Raw genomic sequence first — 24,651 nt, 5'->3', positions numbered from 1 at the left:
GTCATTGTGATAATACCTGATCTTCTCTAACATGCATAGGGCAAACAGAAAACTGAAACCGAATACAGGTATGCTAGAATCCCAATTGCCATGTTGTACCAACTCAACTTTCACGGGCAACCTATCTGTTCATATACGGGAAGCTATGTTTTTTTTGTTTGTTACGATTTGACTCCGTTAACTAATCTATCAACTCTCTGAAGCTAACTATAGCCGCAAGTTTGAAAGCCCTGCTCTAAAGTCTTACTGATTCCAGCTTGCCTTACTGAAAAAGTTACTATATACACTTAAAATGGGATTAAAATATGATTTAGTACAAATGCAATGTAATTTCCTCTCTTATTTACCCCTAGTAAATCTGTCTTGCACCTACCTCTCATCTAAAGCTGCAGTGGACAATCATTTAACTGTCACTTTCCAACGGTCACTTTGTAGTTCAAATACAGCTACAATCCGCAAGTTTGAAAGCCCTGCTCTAAAGTGTTACTCATTCCAGTTTGTCTTACTGAAAAAGTTACTATACTTGCTTTAAATGCAATTAAAATATGATTTAGTACAAATGCAATATCATTTCCTCTCTTATTTACCCTTAGTAAATCTGTCCTGCGCCTACCTCTCATCTAAAGCTGCAGTGGACAATCATTTAACTGTCACTTTCCAACGGTCACTTTGCAGTTCAAATATAGCTACAATCTGCAGGTTTGAAAGTCCTGCTCTAAAGTCTTACTGATTCCAGCTTGCCTTACTGAAAAAGTTGCTATATATACTTAAAATGGGATTAAAATATGATTTAGTACAAATGCGATATCATTTCCTCTCTTATTTACCCCTAGTAAATCTGTCCTGCACCTACCTCTCATCTAAAGCTGCAGTGGACAATCATTTAACTGTCACTTTCCAACGGTCACTTTGCAGTTCAAATATAGCTACAATCTGCAGGTTTGAAAGCCCTGCTCTAAAGTCTTACTGATTCCAGCTTGCCTTACCGGAGAAGCTACCATACACAATTTAATAACACAATTAACATGATTTAGTACAAATACAATGTAAGGGGGCATAGTAGGTGTGATCAATTTTGCACATGGATGTCTGGGGTAGGTGTGTCTCTAGCATGGCTGCCCAACTGAAAGCCTTTAGCTGTTGTTGCAACACAATGTGATCCCAGTGTCCAAATCAGCAAATTGGGGATTACAGTAAAGATGATTCTGGCACAAACCTAACACCAAAGGGCACACCCCTAATCTATTAACTTTATGGTAAGACCCACCCACTTGAGGTAAAGGAATTTGGTGGTGTCCTTACCTGGGAAAACTTCATTATGTTGAGCTGGCAGACTGATTGGCTGTAGCTGATGGGAAATCCTATTTGCTGCACTGCTTACTCTTGCTAACAGTCAGTTTCTTCCAGAGTCAGTTCCAGGGCATGATGGGAAAGTGATTAGCCAATCAGTAAGGTGTCATTAGACATATGGCGGATGGAGCTTCACAGTCAATACCAGGACACTAGGAAAGAGAGCTGCACCAGTAAGGAAGTTGGGCTAAACCACTATCTGAAATGAGATGGGTGGCAGTTAAGCTGTGAGTGCAGAAGTGGCATAATCATTACAAACATCATTCATGTTGTTGTCATTGCTTGCCTGTACAGGTATGGGACCTGTTATCCAGAATGCTTGGGACCTGGGGCTTTCCAGACAATTCCTTAATTTGGATCTTTGTACCCTAAATTACTAAAAAATAATGTAAACATTAAATAATCCCAATAGCCTAGTTTTGCTTCCTATAAGGATGAATCACATCTTAGTTTGGATCAAGTACAAGGTACTGTTTAGTCTTACAGAGTTACAGTGTGTGTACTGGTACCGTGTTGGATAATTCATTTATGTGACGTGCTGTTCTAGCAGAAACTTATTGAGATATATTTGTGTATTTAGATAGCTGGTGGGGGGGGCATACATGCTTTTAAGACTCCCATATCCACTTTTTTCCACTGTACAAGGAACCATGGTGTGATTTCTTACACCTAAATTAATTAAAATCTGTAGAATTTCTTTACTTGCAACTAATGAAACAAGTGGCAAGTTCTGTGAATTTTCTGTCTTGTGAACGACTATGTGTATGTAGTGCGGCAGGAATTCTATTCCCTACACCCATTACACTGACATTCTAAGCACTGGTGCCATAAGTACAGGGAAATCAGATGAGTTCCCAAGGACTTGCTATCGGTATTGAATGAATCACAATACTACAGAAACATTTTTGTGAATGCTATTGATGGTGCCAGACTCACAACTTCTGTGGATTCAGCAGCAGACTTGAATAGTTGTGCTCTGATCGGTTGAAGAATTTACCTGATCAACCCTTTAGATAGAGCACAGCCCATAAATAACATCTGCTGGACTTTGCCTCTGCTCTCACCCTATCTCTCTGGCAATTATTTAATATTGATTGTCATGTAAACGATAAAGGGACATGAGCAGATGTGATGTGAGCAGATTCCACACTTGTTCCGCACCAGATAATATAGGGCCAGTTTCTAGGACTCTAGTACCTGCCGGGCCCTAGGCCTAATCTGCCTAATGGATAATCTAACCCTGTTGAATGCAAATTTGCATTTGTAATTGCACCTATCAAGACTATATCTAAAATTGTACATGTGTCTGCAAGCTCCTTTATACTTTAGCAGGTTTACATTTGAGGCTTGTTTTGCCAGGTGCAAAGTACAGGGATGCAAAGACTCCACGGAATTAACACTTGCCTGAATGTTGTGCCTACAAATGTACTTGATTTTAACTTATCACATTTTTGATCAATATATCTAAAGTTCTGTATACGGTAAGAATCAATCTTACTGAATGTGCGTTACTAAGGCATTACTTAGGGTAGTAGTGACACCTTGTGGTTGTAAGTATTTATGGTTTTTAGACTTAAAGAAAAATTGCATTTATAGAAAAGACAGTACTGATGCGTCATAAAATGATTTCCCCCACGCTCACCTTTAGCCACAATCACACCGCTCCCATGCCAACCCAGCCTCAATGGTGAAAGGAGTACAATATAGCAGAACATGCCATCAGGCCCACTCCCCTATGCAGCCTCAGGGTCTGCTGTTTAGTAGTTACATCACTTGGCCCGCTATCAGACCTTTCATTTACTGTAACTATTGACTGCATACCTACAAAATGGCTAAACCCTCATTTCAATCCATTCGCTATAAATTTTATGTGTTTTATTTTATGTCTCTTGTAATTGTTGTATTTGTTCCCATGACTGTTCGTATAGGGCGGTGCAACTGGACCCCAATTCTACTTTGGAAAAGACAGTCCATCAACTTTTTGCCTGCCTTGCCTGAAGCAGAGACCTAGGTATTCCTGAAAGCTTGTGTTTTTAAATCTATTTAATTAGCAATAAAAGGTATGACTTGCTTTGTATTCTCTGTCTTTAATCTGTGGCTAACACTGTACAAAACTCTGCTACATAGTATATTCTAGTTCACCTGTCTAGTACAGGTGTAGTACTATTAAAACTTTATTGGGATGGCTGTAGGGGCCCACCTACACCTTAAATTGGCTCCAGAAAGTAAGCACATATAATAATTATATTCTGCCTTCCTGACTCCATATGGCAATGAGCATACTTCCTGGATCAATGATGTTTGGTATGTATTAATACCAGTGACATCTTACACCATACAGTTATTATCATCTAATTCTGGTCTGTTGTGTTATTAAGTGTTAATCCTTTAGTTATATCTGTATCCAAACAGATCATATATAACATAAGGAAAAGCACTATACACTAGGACAGGAGAGAAATTAGGACCTTCTTCCAGGTACAAAGTTAGATCCTGCTGTGAACAAATAGAAGGGATGGGCCAATTATATTGTTTTTCATGGTTTTCATGGAGATCTAGTGAGTTAAACACCAGAGACAGGGGCTTGTGGAAAGGGCCAGGGCAATTAATAAAGATAGGTGCATGGAAAGGGCAGCATATGGGGTGTCAGCGATGATTGCCAAAGATAGGGGTTGATGGAAAATACCAGAAGTATTATCCAATGGAGAGAGACAGAAATTGAGTACTGGTGGCAAAGGGCTAATGTAAAGAGATAAAAGTAGGGGGCTGGTGGTGAGGGCCAGTAATGGTGAGTGTCAAAGTAAGGGGCTGATGGAGAAGGACAGAAATGGGGGGTGGTGGTGAGGACCAAAGAAAGGCCCAAAAGAAAGGGTCAGATGTAGCTCATCAGAAATGGAACAATGGTTCGGTCCAAAGGTAGGGGCTAATGGAATTGGTAGGCCTGGGTGATGGCAAAAGTTGGGGGCAAAAAAACCCTTAATATAGGGGTTAGTGGTGAGGGCCATAGACTGATGAAGAGACCAGCATTTAGGCCCAGAGATAGGGGGCCAAAGGTGAGGGCCAAAGATAGGAGCAGATGGAGATGGCTAGAAATGACGGACCAGTGTTGAGGGCTATGGATAAGAGGCCAATGGAGGGGACAGAAATCGGCAGCCAGTGGTGAGGGTCAGAGATCCTCAGAAAACTACAATAGAGCTGAGGGATAGAAGACCAGGGGTGCTGGTAAGAACCTCACACTCAAAAGCTATTAACTGCTGACCTCCTTAGGAATGCTAAGAATGAGTCCAAACCATGGAGAGCTGTGTATGCCTTTGGGCTCAGTCCATTGTGTGGGTGCTGTGATTTGTTCTTCTTGATAAATAATTTCCAAGTACAAGGATATACTTGATTAAACGCGAAATCACCAGATTGCTTAGGGATTCACTTCAATAAAATTAGGCTATATGTTTCTATATATAATATTGGATATAGATTGAATAGAGAGTTTCCAGCCTAACCATGTGCAATAAAGATATTTAAAAGTTTTTATAAAGAACTCCTTGGCCAAACAAATCACTTTCTAAATATATTTTCAGGGGTCTGCCACTGTCCCTCAACTATTGCCCTCCATGTCATTAACAGAAACAAATGTTTCACATTATCATGTGATTATACTCCATATTGTGCAGGTTGAAGTTTCAAATTTGGGGGGTGTCACTCAGACAAGGACCTATGAATCCTCTTTACTTTCATAACTGGGTCTTTAATCAATGATCTGTTTTAAAACAAGATTTAACGTGAACACTTGTCATTTTATTTCATTTTCCCACACTGTTCATAGTTTTTGCCCCTAAAATTTTCATAATCATTGCATATACTGCAAAATATAGTGCCTACTGTTTTGTGCAAGTGATGCCCTAATACTGGTGCAGTTTTTGACACCACCTTGGAAAGTGTCTGTGACACTCACATGCTCAGTGGGCTCTGAGCAGCTGTTGAGAAGCTAAGCTTAGGGGTCGTTGCAAATTATCAAGCAGAAAATGAGGTTTGTCTGTAATATAAGCTGATGCTACAGGGCTGATTATTAAATTCTGATGCTAATTGCACTGGTTTCTGTGCTGCCATGTTGTAATTATCTGTATTAATTACTAATCCGCCTTATATTGTGACATTTATATTTTATGTGGACTGTATATTGTGAGTCAGTCCCTAAGCTCAGTAAGTGACAGCAGCATAGAGCATGTGCAGTGAATCAGCAGAAAAGAAGATGGGGAGCTACTGGGGCATCTTTGGAGACACAGATCTTTACTGCTAAAGTGCTATTGTTGCCTTGGGCTGGTACAGAAGCCCAAAACATAATCCCCTGAAGTAAAGGAGGCACATGAGGTGACGTGATGCTTCGTATGCGCATTCACTCGGGGGGGTTGGTTTGGAAGTCAGAAGGGGGCCACCGTTGGCTTCCAGGAGGGCCCTTCGTGTCGCAGCCCCAGTGGGCCCGCAGTGCTCCAATCCAACACTGCACCTTTAACTTTTAGTATGTCATAGGATGGCTAATTCTCAATAACTTTTCAATTGGTCTTCATTATTTTTTTTAATAGTTTTTTTTTATCTGGAGAGCTGCTGAATAAAAAGCTAAATAACTAAAATAAACAATAATAATAATAATAAAATAATTAAAAAACTGAAAACCAATTGCAAATTGTCTCAGAATATCGCTCTCTATCATGCAAATTGGAGAGGCCTTCCTCTGGATCAACTAGCAGTTAGGCAGATTAAAAAAAAACTAAAAGGTTGAACTTGATGGACGTGTGTCTTTTTTCAACCTTACTTACTATGTTACTACTGTGTTACTAAAAGTTAACTCAAAGGTGAACAACCCCTTTACAGTTCATGATTGGCCAAACTGCACTTCAAATTGAAACTTAATGAATTATTAGCTAATTGCTTTGACCCTTTTAGTCCTGTGGTCAGCATTAATTACTGACTGGCACCAGGATCTTTTTTTATAAGTTGATAGATATTTGATGGATCTAAAGGGTTAATAATGACCCATTTCAACTTCATGGCTGTACAGATGTGCAGATCCTTTATGATGTATCAGATATCACTGTTCATTGTAGTTGAGGGTAATAACATATGCAACAATTGCTTGAGGTCTAGTAACCCAGATCAATCAATTCAGTGTTTGCCTTTAAAGAGTAATTGCCTCCTGCTGATTGGTTTCTGTGGTTTCCTACAACTGAAAAAAAAACCATAACATCTTTTATTTCATTACCCCGCAGGTGCCCTGTCTGTGCTGCTCTGTTCAAACTGTATAAATCACTCTCCTACTATTTTTGTTTTGCTTTGACATTTTTTTGAGCTGAAACATAAAAGTAAAACTGTATTTTGTAGAGAGAAAAAAAACAAAAGAAAAATACAAAAAGCTTTTTATTACTGATGTTCGTTAAAGTGATTTTAAACCCACACGTAAGACAGACTCATTGTGTCCACATTGCTGAAAAACTTAAAGGCCTTGTAAACTCAGCTGTATTGGTGTCCCACAGCTCCCCCTAGTTTTCTATACATAGTTGTTGCCGAAAAGCATAATTCTAGATGCAAAAAAATCACCTATAAGAATTCTACTGATCAGAAAACTTCATGCAAATGAACTGACAAATAAAAATGCTGAATCCCAGTACCATGTCAGGCATCTTGCTCTTATCTTACATTATCTCTTACGTAGAGGTAATTTTTGTCTTCATTATATTACACTGGAATCAAACATGGGGATAAAGGACAGACTTATTCAGTGCTGGGAAACTTTCAATCTGGCTCCATGTTCTTTGTTCCTGCAACTGGAGTTGAAACAGGTCATCTGGGATTCTCATTGGAAGATTTTTTTTTTTTTGCATTTTGGAGGAGATTTGGGGAAACGTTTTGGAAAAGTTTTATATATGTTGCTTTAAGAATACAACCCTGGTGTTGCCGGACTACAGCTCTCAGCGTACTTCAACCTTCATTATATGTTACATTATTATGAGATTTGTAGTCCAACAAGAACCGAGTAACGTTTGGCTGAGAAGTAAAGTGCAGCAGGGTTTACTACCCCTTTAAAACCCCCACATGCCTGGGTCTGCTAGCTACTGTCATGGACTGGGTGCATCATGGGTGTGGGGTGCAAGGCCATGCATTTTGCATTGTAGGAGGAATTCTGTGGGTGGAATCCCTGCCCCTCTGTAAAAGACACAAATTCACAAAAGTCCACTGTAGTTATCAGCAGTTTGAAAAAGTTCCCTTGATTAATGTTACATAGTTAAATTAGGTTGAAAAAAGACAAAGTCCCCTCCAAATGAAAACCCAGCATCCACACACACACCCCTCCCTACTTTTAATTAAATTCTATATACCCATACCTATACTAACTATAGAGTTTAGTATCACAATAGCCTTTGATATTATGTCTGTCCAAAAAATCATCCAAGCCATTCTTAAAGGCATTAACTGAATCAGCCATCACAACATCACCCGGCAGTGCATTCCACAACCTCACTGTCCTGACTGTGAAGAACCCCCTACGTTGCTTCAAATGAAAGTTCTTTTCTTCTAGTCTAAAGGGGTGGCCTCTGGTACGGTGATCCACTTTATGGGTAAAAAGGTCCCCTGCCATTTGTCTATAATGTCCTCTAATGTACTTGTAAAGTGTAATCATGTCCCCTCGCAAGCGCCTTTTTTCCAGAGAAAACAACCCCAACCTTGACAGCCTACCATCATAATTTAAGTCTTCCATCCCTCTAACCAATGTAGTTGCACGTCTCTGCACTCTCTCCAGCTCAATATTGGTGCACCTCTGTAGATTATTTTCACAATTTTGTGGTAACGCTAATAAGATTTGTACTGTATATCATTTGACTGTTACTTTTCATTTTACAGGACAAGATACAGTACATAAGGAACACAAAGAAGAAGTCATTGTGCCCTGGGAATGTTGCTGGCATGCAATGGTATCTTCCTTTTTCTGGTTCCAGTTGCATCTACAGGACATACAGTCTGACACCAGTGTGCAACAGGTGATTTCTGCTGCTTTTTTTCATTGTCATTAAAACACATTTTAAAGGGATCCCTAAACCTAATTCATGTTAATTTAGTGTGGCAATATAACACTGACACCGGGTATTTTTTTTCACTACTTTTCCACAAAAGTCACAAATTGCACCACAAGGTACTTGCACCCTTGCCAGGTCTATATACAAACTGTGGTATGTAGCATATTCAATATCTGCTCTTAGCATCAAGTACACGAGGGTCATGTTACTGACATTCCGAGGGTCTCTGGTTACTATCACTACCATGAACATGCAGAGCTGATGCCAATTTAGTCCTGACTTTAACTGCAAATGCTTCTGGTTGGCAGTGACCACCATAGGGCCCAGGAGAGGAAGTCATTCATTAGATACGGAAACTGGCAACCACCCTTTGGATACTAACTCTGCCTGTTATCCTAAGGTTCGTTTTAGGCAGGTGGTTGCACAACCTTTGTTCCCTGCAGAAGCAAAGAGTTTTTTGTTCACCTTTAAGCCTGAGATTTGCCCTGGATTTTTTTAAATTGGTGGACCTATGCCTTGAAGGAGAAGGAAAGGCTAAAACTAAGTAAGCTTTATCAGAAAGGTCTATAGAAATACACCAGTAAACCCCCAAACAGAGAGTCCTCTGTTAAAAGAAACACAACATTTCTTTCCTTCTATTGTGTACACACGGGCTTCTGTATCAGACTTCCTTTTTTCAGCAGGGAGTGACTCAGGCAGGAAGTGATGTCACACCAAACTAATATGGCAGCTGCTATCCTAAACAGAGAGAGCTTCTAGAGCTGTTTAGACAGATATGGTAAAGCATTCTGCAGAATATATATAGTGTTATAGCTCGTACTTCGGTCTGGGGACCACTTGGATTTTTGTGGACCATTTTGTCAACTCTTGGCCTGCAAACCAGCAAATCTTTGTTTCCTAGATATACTATTCCTTATGAAGAAATGTTCTCTTTTTATAGTTGGTTACCATGTCTTTTGACTCAGAAGACTATCTCTAGACCTTTCTAGATGTTGTTGCACTATCGTTCTTGGTCTGTACTTGCTCTCATTTCATTTCCTTTCAACAACCACAAGCTTGAACCTGACTTCTACTTGGACTGTCAATGTCACTGAGGCCTAGCCCTTAAATCTTGAATTTGTTTGCCAGTTTCAGCACAATAGAGGGAGGCAGAGCACAAAAAGCAGAACAGGCGCAGTCAGAGAGAAGAAATGTTGTGCAAATTGTTGGTCAGTAGTGATGGGCGAATCTGTTCCAAAAAAATCATCAATTTACCAGGAAATTGGCAAAATGGCGAAAAATTTGCATTTGAAGTCAATGGGCATCAAAATTATTTTTAGGCAAGCGACAATTTTTATACGTGCGACTATTTGGTCCAAATGAATTAAAGTCAATGAGTGTCCAAATAATTTTGAAGGAGGATTTTTTGACGGTGAATTGTCGCCGCAGTTACGCGAATATTTGCTTGCGGTAAAACGAGGAAATTCGCTGCAAATTTTTGTCTGGCAAATTTATTTGTCAATCACTATTGGTGAGGTAATTCTTTCAATCTATCCATTTTGCGCAGTAATATTTCTGGAATGTCTTCGGTTTATGTGTTCACGTTACCCATATTCTTATTTGGGTTAAAATTTCTTGGGTTAAAGGTTCATTACACATTTTCTGCAGTGATTTTAGTGGCATGTCTGTGTAATTATAGCCAATGTGAGTGGCAAAGGGCCTAAAACATTGGCACCTTGCAATGTAGGAGATGGTGCTGAGGGATAAGTTGTCAGGGATGGGTGGGGGGCACCAAAGCATTTATAAAGTCCTGGCCCCAACTCTAGAAACAGAAAATCAATGAGAGCAGGGTAATAGGATGCAGAGAAACAAAACAATTCAATTTCATATTTGATTACAGGGACTTCTGGTGACCAGAGCATCATAGCTGAAATGTAGATTTCGATATTTACTGGCAGCAGCACACAACCTCAGATTTCATCTGATCTCATTTTTTGGAAGTGGTCTGGAGATGCAACTCCACCCACCTCATTGTTAATATGATCCTGAGTGTACTCTACAATCACCATGGATCAATATGCACATATTTCTGTCTGCAAGATTAGATGTGTCTCCCCTGCTCATATCCTGCAGCCATAATAACTGGTTTCTATTTCTGACTTTCCCCCACCATCAGGCCAAGGTTATCTGATGGAACTGCTTAATTCAATGGATTGGAGCATAAAGCAGACAGATTAACCGGATATGGTGCATATAGTTAATCCCCTAAATTACAGTAACACTTTAGGGAGAGCTGTACCTTGTACTATGTTAATATCACCATACATTTTATAAGGATTTACCTGTATTCACTGTAACCTGACAAGCTTTGCTAATGTCAAAACTAAATGTCAGGCTGATAAGCGCTATAAAGTTGTAACCTTTGTAAGTATAATATAATATCACTGAGACACTGTCTGCAAAATGGTATTATGGCTCTGTATTTGTGCTAACATAGCTATGATTCACTTGCTGCTTGCAATGCTGAAGCACAAGATACAGTCATCTTACCATACTAGCAGTAATACTACAGGTGGGAGAAATACACAAAAACCCAGGCATATCACGTTGGATGCAACGGAAATAAGGTAAGATATGGAAATGTCGGATGAAGTTGCAGCGTTGATCCGACGCGACATGACTGTCGGATGCAGATGCAGCGTCTGCACCCAACAGTCGTGTCGGATCAACGCTGCAACGCCATTCGACAATGCTACTGCTTATCTTATTTCCGTAGCATCCAACGTGACGCCTACGTTTTTGCGCAGTGCGTCGGATAGTGCCGAAATCGCCCGTGGAGTCCTACCCTTACTGGGACACCAATTTGTTCTTCTTGTTGTATCTACTTGTTTGTTAACCAGCTTCTATGATTGTTATTTATTATTCAGACTTACATTGTGAATATCAGAATATTCATACCACATTCATTTCTGTGAATTTTAAATGCAGGTGATTGGTGAGTGTTGTTTTTGATGCAGAATGTCTTCGCTAGAATAACATAAGCATTTCACCAGTCCTCGAGTTCATCAGTTAACGAGGTAATTAACCTTCATGAAACACATTGTTGTCAAATAGTAATCCACTAATAACTGTAGTCTTTTTATTTCTTATTTCTGTTTTTCTAAAATGTTTTGTATTAAAAATGTATTTATTTTGCACCCCCCCACTGACATTTTAAAGAATAACAATAGCTTATGTATCTTTTCCCCAAATGTAATAAAAGGCACTAAGTTTGCCCAGGGGCAGTAGCGCATAGCAACCAGTAAGTTGTTTGCTTTTAAACAGGTGAGCAGTAAATGCTACCTGCTGATTGGCTGCTATGGGTTACTGCTCCTGGGCAAATTTAGTGCCTTTTATTACATTTGAGGGATAGTGTAAAAGATTCAAAAACTGGGCCTAATAAAAAAAAAACATTTAAAGTGGAAGTAAAGGTGAAAGTGGAAGTAAAGGTTTCTAGTAAGTTTTTGGATTCTGTTAGCATTCCTTCAAATGTGCAAATCTGCAATAAACACTTGGTGCTCAAAGGAGAAACAAACCCTTAATAAATAAAAAAAAAAACCCTACCCTACATAGACCCTCCCCCCCCCTCGGGCAAATGCCCCAAACTTTACTTACCCCTCTGCAGATTCTGTCCAGTGGAGTTCACGGATGCCATCTTCAGCTGCTTAGGTAATCTTCGGAATGAGAACGACGCTTCAGCAATTTTCGTGAGTTTCAGCACATGCGCAGTTGTCGCGAGACAGAAAATTGCTCCAACTGCACATGCGCCGCTTCGCTGGTCTCATTCGGAAGAGAAGAAGATGGCTGCCTTGAACTCTGCTGGACAGAATCCACATTATCCTATGTACTTGTCTTTACTTTGAACCTGTTGCATAGATAAGATGACATGGCCACACTGCATTTCAAGATGATGTTGGGACTGCCCCACATCTTGCAGGGGGAATGGAGGCTATGGCAATTCAACCCATTTTGTACCTTCAGTTAAGTTGGTTCAAGATAGTTCCCCAGAAATAAAGACTTCTTTTCAATTATTTTCTATTTGTGACCATTCCTCTAATATTGAAGTTTAAAATGTCATTGTTCAATTATGCCTTTCTGAAACAGCTCTCAGAGGGGAGTCACCAATTATATAAACTGTTCTAAATTGAAATATTTAATTGATACATTACTTATCTTTAACCCTACTGAGCACAATCCTTGAGTTTCACAGTGGGCAAAGACACAGAACTTTGTCACCAGTGATTAGTCTCGGCTACAGGGGGTGATGTTCTTGTTGCCTCTCCACCAGTTAACATAAAAATCACCACTGGAGAAGCATAAGTTCCAATGTATTTCCTCCAGCTCTAATTGGCTGATTCCAGCATGAACCAACAATCCGCAATGCAAATTGGATTGTTTATACTATGCTATATTATATATTTGCAGCTTTCTGTTTCTAATCAGCTATTAACATAAGCAGCTGTGTTCTACACTACTAGCTGATCAGGTCCTCCAAGTTCTTTAAGCTACTTTCTGTACCTATATACTTGTAACCAGACACAGATAAAGTCATCATGTAAGGACCTTGTTAATAACCAATGGCTGTGTGGTCCCATAGACCACCAATGTTAATATTAGTAAGGCATCTGCATAATCATATACTGTACTTAGTGGTCTCCCACTTAATTTTGTTATATAATTAACAACCCTTGGCATCCAAATATCATAATATAATGCTGTTTTGGTTCAGAGATATTTCATATGGCTTAGTTCCTAAAACAGGGCAAAAAGGATTTAAGGAGAAGGAAAGGTTAAAACTAAGTAAGCCTTAGCAGAAAGGTTCACCTAAATATACTAGTAAACCCTCAAAGTAATACTGCTCTGAATCCTCTATCAAAAGAAACACATCATTTCTTTCCTTCTATTGTGTACACATGGGCTTCTGTATCAGACTTCCTGCCTTCAGCTTAAACCTCCAGGGCTAGTGCTTGAGCATGCTCAGTTTGCGCCTCTTCCCCCCCCCTTTTGTGCTGTAATCTGAGCCCAGAGCTATAAGTGAGCAGGAAGTGATGTCACACCAAGCTAATATGGCAGCCACTATCCTAAACAAACAGAGAGCTTCTACAGTTTTTTACTCAGGTGTGGTAAAACATTCTACAGAATAAATATAGCATTCTAGCTTGCACTATTGTGGCTAATCTATTGGCAATAAAATGCCTCCATAGCTTTCTTTCTCCTTTAATTAATGTTATGTTCAAATGGTTACAAAGACCTTTACACTTCATTCATAGACCCCAAGAAAGAGAGAGATAGAGAAACTCTTATTGAATGTATTTGAATATGATCACAGTTACATTTTAAATAATGTAGAGAGGGATTTTCTTGGTGTAATATAAGATGATGCTGACTGCACTTCTATTTATACACCATGGAAGCCTTTATACCTATACAATAAACTATATGGTATGTTCAGGTCTGAAACGAAATTGCGTCTTTTGAATACTTCTTTTTATAGTGAATCCTAATTTGTTCTTGTCAGTATCAATAACTGATTGTTTTTCTTTGTGTCTTTAGCTTTGCTCAGTTAGACAATTACAATAGAACCTTCTTACTCTGGCTGCTTAAACATTTATCACTTAGTTTGTGCTCATTCAACCGAAGCAGCTCAAGATGATTGTAATTTGATATTAACAGTGTTTACAAGAGTTGCCCAGTGATTAAATGTGAATTAATGCCACAGTGAGATGCACATTTCTGCCAATCCTATATGTAGAAATTAAAAATATCTACCAATAGTGGATTAGGGTGGAATTTATTTATATAGCAGCAGCAAGTTACTCTGTGCTTTACATTAATTTATAACAAACAAGGGTCTTACAATAATTTAACACTCAAGGGTTACATAGAAAATATGGGATCAGAAGAGCTTACTACATATTAAAGTGTCCCTCTTTATAATGAGCTGTTCTTTTGTCTGATAGCCTAACGGGTTGCAGCTAGGGAAATGGATGGGGTTGTTTATACAGAGGGCTTCTCAGTGCACACATAGATAGATAGATGTATGGGTTTGAGCAAGAAAAAGGTAAATTAGAAATGGAGTAGAAGAAGTAAGTCCATAGGCAAAGCAATCAGGCAGTAACAATCCATATTCTGGTGCCTCCTAATCTCTTGATTCCCAATATACTCCCTGCATATGTGTATGTGTGTGACAGCTAGATACCCTGTGATATCCAACTGTTCAAGGAGGGACTCAATCTGTTCACTGAGCACTGATTAGGCATTTCTAACTTTCCACTTAACTCATCTGTAACATAGCATGGGAGCTTCATTGCATCATTGTAGGTAAATGTTCTAACAAGCCACTACAAATACAAAGGAGACTGGTAACTTGTCCCTCTTTTAACTTTTTTGATGCACACACAAGCCTTTTTGTTTCAGATCAATGCAGCAGATTCCCAGGTTGCATGGCAGTTTTATATAAGCAGGAGAATGCACATTGACCCATGGTCCTTCTCTGTAGTTGGGGAGAGGCAAGAACTGTACTTTATGCAGTGTCGGACTGGGCCGGGGGGCACCGGGAAAAACACCGGTGGGCCCCGGGCTCTTGTGGGCCCTGCATGCCCAGATCCGCTACTTAGTGGGGCGGGGCGACCCCACTTTGTTCGGGGTTGCGGTAGAATAGAATATCTGCGCATGCGCACAAAGGTAGCGCCGCGCGCATAAACGCAGCACCGCACGCATGCGCACTAGCCCCCTGCATATCTCCGCAGTGGCGGCCGGAGGGGGGCCCTGGGGCAGTAGCCCCGGTGGGCCCCACGCCTCCCAGTCCGACCCTGACTATATGTACTATAATTTAAAAACTGCCTTAATTTACCCTCCTCTTTTTTGTAATAGTGCTAATGGGGTGAATATTAATGCTGGCTTTGTTTGAGTAGCCAAAAAGAAGTTAAATCTTAATTGGATTTATACTGTATAAAAGTTCCTCCTGAAAAATTTCCCATGATCTTTTGTTTTCTCAAATCACTTGCCTTTTCATACACAGCACTGACCACAGACTTGGTGAGTTTGGTATTGTTGCATTGTGATAAAAAAATAAACCTTCCTGCTCAGTAAACAGCAATGGAGTGACAATGAATTAACTGTTGCATTATTTGTATGTATATACAGAAACTCAGATAATGGAGGACCAAACTGACTCCAGTTATCCCTGAGTTTTAGAGGCTTCTGCCACCTAAGAGTGAAAACACCCTTAGGTGGCAGCAACAAGCAGCTGCTTGTTGTGGCTACAAAATGCCAAATATCCTGCCATAGACAACAATGAGAATTGCCTCTGCTAAACTCATTAAGGGGATTATTTATTAAAGGTAAACTAAAGCTTAACTAGAGAAGTAACTAGAAATGTTATACATTATGTTTTGGGCTTCTGTACCAGCCCAAGGCAACCACAACCCTTTAGCAGTAAAGATCTGTGTCTCCAAAGATGCCCCAGTAGCTCCCCATCTTCTTTTTTTCTGATTGACTGCACATGCTCTGTGCTGCTGTCACTTACTGAGTTCAGAGACCCACTCACAATATACAGTACACATGGCAGTACAGAAACCAGTGCAATTAGCATTAGAATTTAATAATCAGCCCTGTAGCATCAACTTATATTACAGACAAACCTAATTTTTTGCTAGATAATTTGTGATGACCCCTAAGCTTAGCTTCTCAACAGCTGCTCAGAGCCCACTGAGCATGTGAGTGTCACAGACACTTTCCAAGTTGGTGACCCCCTGTGACAAGTTTGAAGTCCTGGATCATTGCTGCTATTGACAAGCTGATAAGTTTAGTATATAAAATATGGCATTTTTAGACACATACATTTTTAAGGTTTAGTTCTCTTTTAAAGTCCAAATGCCAAAACCCCAATAATTAGTGTTTTTTTACTATAAAATCCAATTCCTTTCTATTATAAGTGAATTCATGACCTTTCCTTCTCTTACTGACCATGACTCCTGTTGTAGGGTTAATGTCCCTGGGAAACCAGTAATTATACCTGGGTTGTGTGTAATGCTGTAGATCTGGTTTCTTTACCAAATTCAAAAAATGCTCATTCTAACATACTCAATAAATTCCAATCTATTTGGACTAAAACAAATAAGGCAAGGTGGGGGCAGGTTCCATAATTGCCAGTTTGATAAAGTGATTGTAAACCCATATTTTGCATCATAAAATAAAATTCAGTTCCAAGCAGCTTTCCAGTTTACTTTGATTGAACATTATAAATTATTTTACTTTATTTGTAAAGGTAATTGCTATTGAAAAAAGTATTTGCCTCCATTTTTATTTCCTGTGGTCATGAAAAGAACAACACTGGAAGTGTGAAAGGCATTGTGGGAACTGGATAACATGCCTGTTGTCCATTGTATTTATGGATTATATTGGCACATCTGGGGTTAATATTCTCATTGTCAATTTTCTGTAGTAATTATATTGGCATGTCTGGGTTATTTTTTGGTAAAATGGTTAGGTATTTAGGAGTGTGGCCAAAAAAATGGGCATAGTTGAAAATTATTTTTGCAGGATAATGGGGGCCCGCTATATTGGTCTTTGCCCAGGGCCCACCAAGGCCTTAAAGTAGTCCTGCCTGTGCCGGACCCCCCTCCAGCAGTTTTGTCACGAAAGTGGCTTTCTCAAGAGGTAGAACAGAATTATTGGGAATCAACATAAGTGGTCTACAAATGAAATTAACATTTTATACATTATATTGCTGCACATGATTATCTGAGTTACATGAGACATTTAGTTGGTGTGCATAAATAAAGAGAAATCCTTTAGAAGATGATCTAATTTGTGGTCTTGAATCTTGAATTTCATCCTAAAAACAGCTGAGCAACTATGTTTAGGGATACGTTTACAATAATATTCAGCTTGAGGGCAATAAAGCCTTAATATGGCTCTGAACCTCCGGGGCTATTTTGTCTCAATGATTGACAGTATCAATGACATTCTCATGACCCTTTAAATCTCTGTTAGCCTCAGTCTTAAAGCAAGACCAAATTAATTTTCTTTCCATAGATATATAAATAAATAAATGTGTGCCTTTTTGTTGAAAGCAGAAAAAGTAACAAACATGTTTTTCAACACTACAGCCTTAACAAACGTTGTAGAGTGATAAGTGGTTCAGGAATTTTTAATCTGAATACAGTGTCCCTTAAAGGGATAATGTTTTTCCAGAATGTACCAGTTAATAGTGCTGCTGCAGCAGACTTCTGCACTGAAATCAGTTTCTCAAAAGAGCAAACTGATTTTTTTTATATTTAATTTTGAAATCTGACATGGGGCTAGACATATTGTCGGTTTCTCATGTGCCACTAGTCTAACTTGTGCTCTGATAAAAATCAGTCACTCTTTACTACTGCAAGTTGAAGTGTTATCACCCTCCTCCCATCTCCCCCAGCAGCCCATCAGCAGAACAATGGTGAAAGGTAGCCAGATAAAAGCTCCCGGTAGAAATAAGAACAGCGCTCAATAGTAGAAATCCATGTCCCAGTGAGACACCTTCAGTTACATTGAGTAGGATAAAAAATAGTCTGACTGAAAGCAGTTCCATCCTGAAGTGCTGGCTCTTCTGAAAGCACATGACAAGGCAACATTACCGGAGATGGCTACACACTAATATTACGAATAAAAAGAAAATGCACTTGTTGGGTTAGGCATGATATTTTACACGGTGGAGGGAATTATTTGCAGTGTAATTTAGAAATAAACTACATCATAAAAATCATAACAGAATCCCTTTAACTTTGTAACGCAACTAAGCTTATCTCTAATGTATTCATTATGTTGACTTCTGTAGCTTCACATTGTGGAACCAACCTTATCAATAAATGATCGACATGTATAAAATATGACAGATAAAGTAAACACCATAATAATTTCATTTTAGTTTATAAAAATTGTGATAAGAATGGTTCAGCCATGAAGACTACAAGAGGAATATAGTATCTGGCATAATTATTCTGGAGAAACAATAAGAAAAGTGTAGCAATTTCTAATAAACAGATACTTAAGATTTCTTATTTAAACAGTTGTGCTCTTGCAGTTTGATAGTGTATTGCTTCCATGGCCCATTAACAAACAAGCTGCTGTTGTTAAATTAATCTGCTGAATGCAAGTCTTGGCAGCTGGATTATCAAACAAGAGCAAAGGTTGGCACTATACCTGTGCTTTCAAACTGTCTGCTTTCTTTTTGCACAGCCAGTTCTATTCCTTATAATTCGACTGTAATTTATCTTCAGGGATGCCTAAAATCTTGGCGATATTGGTACAGGTTCACATGTAGTGTACTTTCTCATATTAATGGCCATGTCGTCAACATATATCTTGCTGGAATCTAGTTGCTATGAATAAATGGCACATCTGCTGTAACAACAACTGGTCTATAGATTGCTAGGTATGTATAGAATGATAAGGTTACTATATAAAAGATAATATTGTACTTACACACCCAAACACAACCTTTAAGCTTGTGAGCTCATTTGGGCAGGGCCCCCTTTACCCCTTGTATCAGTTATTGGCTGATTTGAGTTTAAATCTGTATGTTTAATGTATACACACATTTAGGGGTAGATTTACTAAGGTTTGAATGGTAAATTAGAATTTTCAAAACTCACAAACTCGAAATTTAAAACCACCAACTTGAATTTGAATATTAGATTTATCAAACCTCCACCCTGGAAACAGTTCTAATTTGACTATTCTCCACCTAAAACTTGCCGAATTCATGTAGAAGTCAATGGCAGAGGTCCCTTGAACTATTTAAAGATGTTAGTACTGGTGAGCCAAATTTTTGCCAAGTTTTGCGTAAAAAATGACGCCTCATAGACTCCAATAGGAGAAAAATATGTTGCGCGTCAAAAAAAAAGCGCGTCACATTGTTTCAGAAAAAAAGTAGGTTTTTTTCTGAGGAAAAGTATATTTGAATTTGATTCCAGTTTTCGGTACAGGACTGTTTGATTGAATTTTAGACATTCACATTTTTTCATAAATAACATACCATTCGAATTGTTTTAAAAAAAAAATTACATTACGGTACTCTAAAATTTGACCTTTGATAAATAATCCCCTTAATGTACAGTGCTGCAGAATATTTTGGCTCTTTATTAATATGTTATAATACTGAAAATAATAAACACGAATACTCATTATATTGTCCCTCACTTTTGGTGGGTTATTTATCAAGGTCCGAATTTATCTTAGTATTTCTAATATCCAACTCCAAACAACTCCGAATTCCCGAATGGACCTTATTTTTTAAGAAAAAAGACTGAAAAAATAGGGTCGGGCAAAACACCGAAACTTCTGAGCTTTCCCTAAAAACTCGTAATTGTTCGGAGTTTTCAGCAAAAACGATGTTTTTTTTTCGAGGAAACGCCGAAATTACTGGAAATCGGTACGGACATCAGCGTAGACCTGGACCTTCCCCGTTGACTTATACAGGACCTTGAGAGCTTTTAGATGCCGGAGTTTCGGATTCTGAGTTTTTAGACTTGTTTTTTTTGTTTTGCTCCGAAAACTACGAATTGTAGTTCGGATATTTGCAAACTTGATAAATAACCCCCTTGGTGTCTGTATGGTGCTTGTGCTATATACAGTACATACATGTTCACTGTAATGATGATTTCATTACAATAGTTATCAATCATTTCAGTTTGCAAAAGCAGCATCCATAATTAGGGGACCCAAGCCCATTTTTAATTAGGGGACCCACATTAAGATGAAAAATCAGCTTACAAACAGTTATACAGCTCATTCTAATTACTATTATAGTAAGAAACAACACATCAATAAATAGAACTATGGGGCACCACACTCAACAGTATGGGAACCTATTTTTAAACCTGACCAATAGGTTAAAGATCCCTGTTTTACTCTTATAAAGAAATAATACAGCATATTATATTATCTCTCCCCTTACATATTAACATGAAACAAACACTTTGAGTTAAGTTATTGAAACGAGAGAGAAAACAGAACTGCTAGTAGGTATGGGATCTGTTATCCGGAAATCCATTATCCAGAAAGCTCAGATTTATGGAAAGGCCGTCTCCCATAGTCTACATTTTATCCAAATAATCCAAATTTTAAAAAATTATTTTCTTTTTCTCAGTAATAATAAAACAGTAGCTTGTACTTGATCCCAACTAAGATATAATTAATCCTTATTGGAAGCAAAACAAGCCTATTGGGTTTATTTAATGTTTACATGATTTTTCTAGTAGACTTAAGGTATGAAGATCCAAATTACAGAAAGATTCGTTATCTGTAAAACACCAGGCATTCTGTATAACCGGTCCTATACCTGTACTGAGAACATTCATAAAGTACTGTGTTTTAATCTCATTTGAAAACGAGTAAAATATGGTTTGACATTACATTTGTATTGTAGTAAGTGGGTCCCACTGCTTTCAAGTGCCAGTGCTTGGATGAGACTCAACAGCACCACTTATATTTTTTAAATGCCTTTATTGCATACTTTATGGCATTGCAGCAAAGTCCAGGCCCCACTTGGCCCTTATCAATCAGCATCCAATTTATATCATAACACACCGCCTTGTAGATATTATTGAGTGAACACGTCAATTTAAAATAATACTTTGGTAATAAATATTGAAAAAGTTCTTGAGTCATATCCAGATATGTTGCTCAAAATGGTGAAATCAGGAATCACAGTATTATGCTGTATCTGTAAAAGATAAACATAAATAATATGTAAAAGCTTCATAGGATGGATCACTTAGGGGGAGATTTATCAAAGATCGAGGTGAATTTTCAAATGGAAAAAATTTGAGCTATTTTTTTGTGTACTTCGACTAGGGAATAGTCCAAATTCGATTCGAATTTTAAAAAAAATTGAATATCGACATTTATCATGTACTGTCTCTTTAAAAATATGACTTCGACCATTCGCCATCTAAAACCTGATGAATTGCTGTTTTAGCCTATGGGGGACCTCCTAGAACCTATTCGGAGTCACTTGGTGGACTTTGAAAAATCAAAGTTTTTTTGGGGAAAAACTTCAAATCGAATTTGTTCGAATTCGCTATTCATACGGACCCATTCGATTGAAAATGGACCTATTCGACCAAAAAAAAATAAAAAATTGGACTTGATTTCGGTTGGTCTTTTTGTATTCGAATTACGAAGTTTTTTCAATTCAAAATTCGACCCTTGGTAAATATGCCCTTTAAAATACATTAGTTGTAGAAGTCCTGATGGATTTAGTGGTTCTAGATTCCTAATCCAGAAGAATAATTCTTTAAATCTGTTCCCTTCTCATCACTTTGGTTGAATTGTCTCAACAATGTGGAATTTCAGTTGGCTTATCGTTTATCGTGAACAAACTGACCTGTTGCTGCCTGTTCTTTTTTTACCTGTATTCATTTATTAATTGAAAATCTGTGTCAAATTAGCAAATTAATAATTGGCAAATAAGCAACTTGGTGCTTTTTCTAGCTGACTTTCTGGAGCATATGGGGGTCTCATCCCAAGTGTCCTTATTTGTGTTTGTATATAAATTAAAGGACAATTCAACCCCAAAATAAAAATGTGCCTAATAAAAGAAAACATAATTCTAAGCAACTTCAGTGCTTTTATAGTTATTTGTACAAATAATGGCTATTGAAAGCAGCATTTGCTGAACTCCTGGTTGTTTCTTTTTAAAGGGGAACTATCGCGATAATGAAAATTTGATATAAGCTCCATCATACTGAAATAAGAAACTAAATACAATCAATTAAAAATTATGCATCGTTTCTGAAATAATCAAGTTTATCTTCTCTGTTCCTCTCTTAGCAACTGCTAGCATCCTCTCTCTAATACATCTTCTGGGCAAAAGGAGCCCCCCAAAAAGATATATTGGATCATTCATCTGACATCCAACTGCTGAATGAAGAGAAACAGATGCTGAGAGAGGAATAGTGAAGATAAACTTTATTATTTCAGAAACAATGCAGAATTTTCATTTTCGAGTTCCCCTTTAAACAATGTTGCAAAAGTCTTGGTTCCCCAGCAGCAAAGACATGTCTGTTAGTCAGCTGCCTTGTCTGATATTGTTTCCTCAGTCTGAGCCATCAGGGCAGAAAACACAAAGGGACAAACACTGCTTTTAATAGCAATACATTTACAAATAACTTAAAAACCATATGTAATTTGTAATGAATGTAGATTGCAAAGTTGCTTAGAATTATGTCTTCTTTTATTAGGCAAAATAATATTTTTTGATTTGACATTCCCTTTAAGTTTTATATTTCTGATTTCATTCACTTTCCCTATAAACAGAAATAACCTGTTATTTATTGGTTTAAGTATTAATCATTTTTTCCCATTTCTTTATCTGAGGATAGTAACAGTCTGTGTTTTTTGTTTCTATTTGAGTCATAAGACTTTTTTCTTAAACTCCCACACACACCACACCCACCAGACTTAACTATGTCATGTGCATCATATAACCTGATAGGTTATCTACTTGTATGCCAATGGCAGTTCTTTATAATAGTGCTGAAATAATACTGGCCATGCACTAATGGCAGCAATCCTTGACAAGATTAAAGGGGTGATACACCTTTAAGTTAACGTTTAGTATGTTATACAATTTCCCATTCATAGCAACTTTGCAATTGATTTTCATTCGTTTTTTTTATAGTTTTTGAATTATTTGCCTTCCTCCTCTTCAATACAATTTGTTAGTTAGTTTTTTTATTTATAATTTATTAATTTTCCACAAAAAACATATACATTCAGTAAATAGTCCTTCTCTTGCTTTTTAGTGTCAGTCCTTCTGACTCTCATTCAAACCAGTCTGGTTGCTAGAGTAAATAAGACCCTAGCAACTAGACAACTGCTGGAATACCGTGCTAGAGAGCTGCTGAATAAAAAGCTAAACAACTGAAAAACCATAGGATATTAAGACTAATTGCTATGGATGCACCGAATCCGCTATTTAGGATTCGAGCGAAAGATTCCGCCCAATACCGAACCAAATCCTAATTTGCATATGGGGGAAAGGAAAAAGTAAGGGAAAAACTTTTACATCCTTGTTTTGTGACAGTCACGTGATTTCCCTTCGTGCCCCTTAATTTACATATGAAAATTAGGATTTGGATTTGGTTCAGCCAGGCACAAGGATTCAGCCGAATCCCAAACCGAATCCGGGATTCGCTACATCCCAACTAATTGCAAAGTTGCTAGGAATAGGGCATTCTATAACATACTAAAAGTTAATTTAAAAGTAAACTACCCCTTTAATAGGAGTATAGCGCCATTCCCAATAATCTTTTCACATGAAAACATAATATAATTTGCCTTTATACATGCAAACCTTCTACAGTTAATACAAAATATATATACATTTGTTGATTTGTTCATACCTTCCAACTGTCCTGTGTTTCTTGGGACAGTCCCGATTTTGACAGCTCAATCCCCAGATTGTTACTGAAATGTCCTGACTTCCTGCTTGTTCTCCTGCACTGAACAGCCAGAAAAAGTTACACCGTTTTTAACTTAATTGGCTTTTGGCAGAGAGCTCAAAAAACGTGACAGGCACACTTAGATACCTTTGTAACAATTTAAGATAACCAAAAACACTATTGTAACAATTTAAGATAAGCAGGTCTCTTGGGGAAACTTTAACTTGCCCTTCATTAGCAAAAGCTGCAGAAATTCATTTGAAACTTTCATAACCTGCCAAGACAGACAGACCAACAGAAATATAGAATTCCTTTTATAGGAGACCTAAAGCTTAACAAAGAAGTAGGGTAGAAATGCTGCACACTATGGTTTGTGGTTCTGTACCAGCCCAAGGCAACCAATGCCCTTAGGGCAATTTATTTATTTCCTACTACTGATGTAGGGGTCAGGGGAGGGGTCGTGGGGGTTGGCAGCAAGTTTGGATGCATTTTTGTGGGCTGGGTTTGGCGGCCCAATGCAGGAGTGTCCGCGGCCCGGAGGTTGGGGACCCCTGACTTACACAATACAAATGTTTTGCCACTGGCAATTCACACTAACGTCAATGAAATAGTATTTTTGAAAGTTTTGCTGAAAGAGATTTAGCACAGGTGACAAATGTCCCATGTGCCATCAAATGTAACAGAATGAGATTGGAGAGCCTGAGAATAAATCGATGATGATGATGATGAATAGGTTCTTCTCATGTAGTGGGCAAATTATTATATACACTATGGGGCAGATTTATTAA

General features: G+C 38.2%; 1 long non-coding RNA gene across 2 annotated transcripts in view; it reads left to right on the top strand.

The window, feature by feature from the left end:
• Positions 1-22,331, top strand: part of LOC121395028 — a 66,053-nt gene extending 43,722 nt beyond the window's left edge. Inside the window, exons 2-4 of one of the 2 annotated variants that reach the window (XR_005962189.1) lie at positions 3,279-3,361; positions 8,242-8,378; positions 22,251-22,331. This is a non-coding gene — a long non-coding RNA (uncharacterized LOC121395028). Of the gene's footprint in view, positions 1-3,278; positions 3,362-8,241; positions 8,379-11,381; positions 11,704-22,250 lie in introns of those variants that run through there. The other variant, XR_005962188.1, reaches the window with a different exon arrangement.
• Positions 22,332-24,651: the final 2,320 nt, after the last annotated feature.

Source organism: Xenopus laevis, chromosome 6S (assembly GCF_017654675.1).
Source record: "Xenopus laevis strain J_2021 chromosome 6S, Xenopus_laevis_v10.1, whole genome shotgun sequence".
NCBI lineage: Eukaryota > Metazoa > Chordata > Amphibia > Anura > Pipidae > Xenopus > Xenopus laevis.
Note: the sequence above shows the minus strand (reverse complement) of the source record. Positions and strands in the feature narration are given on the sequence as shown.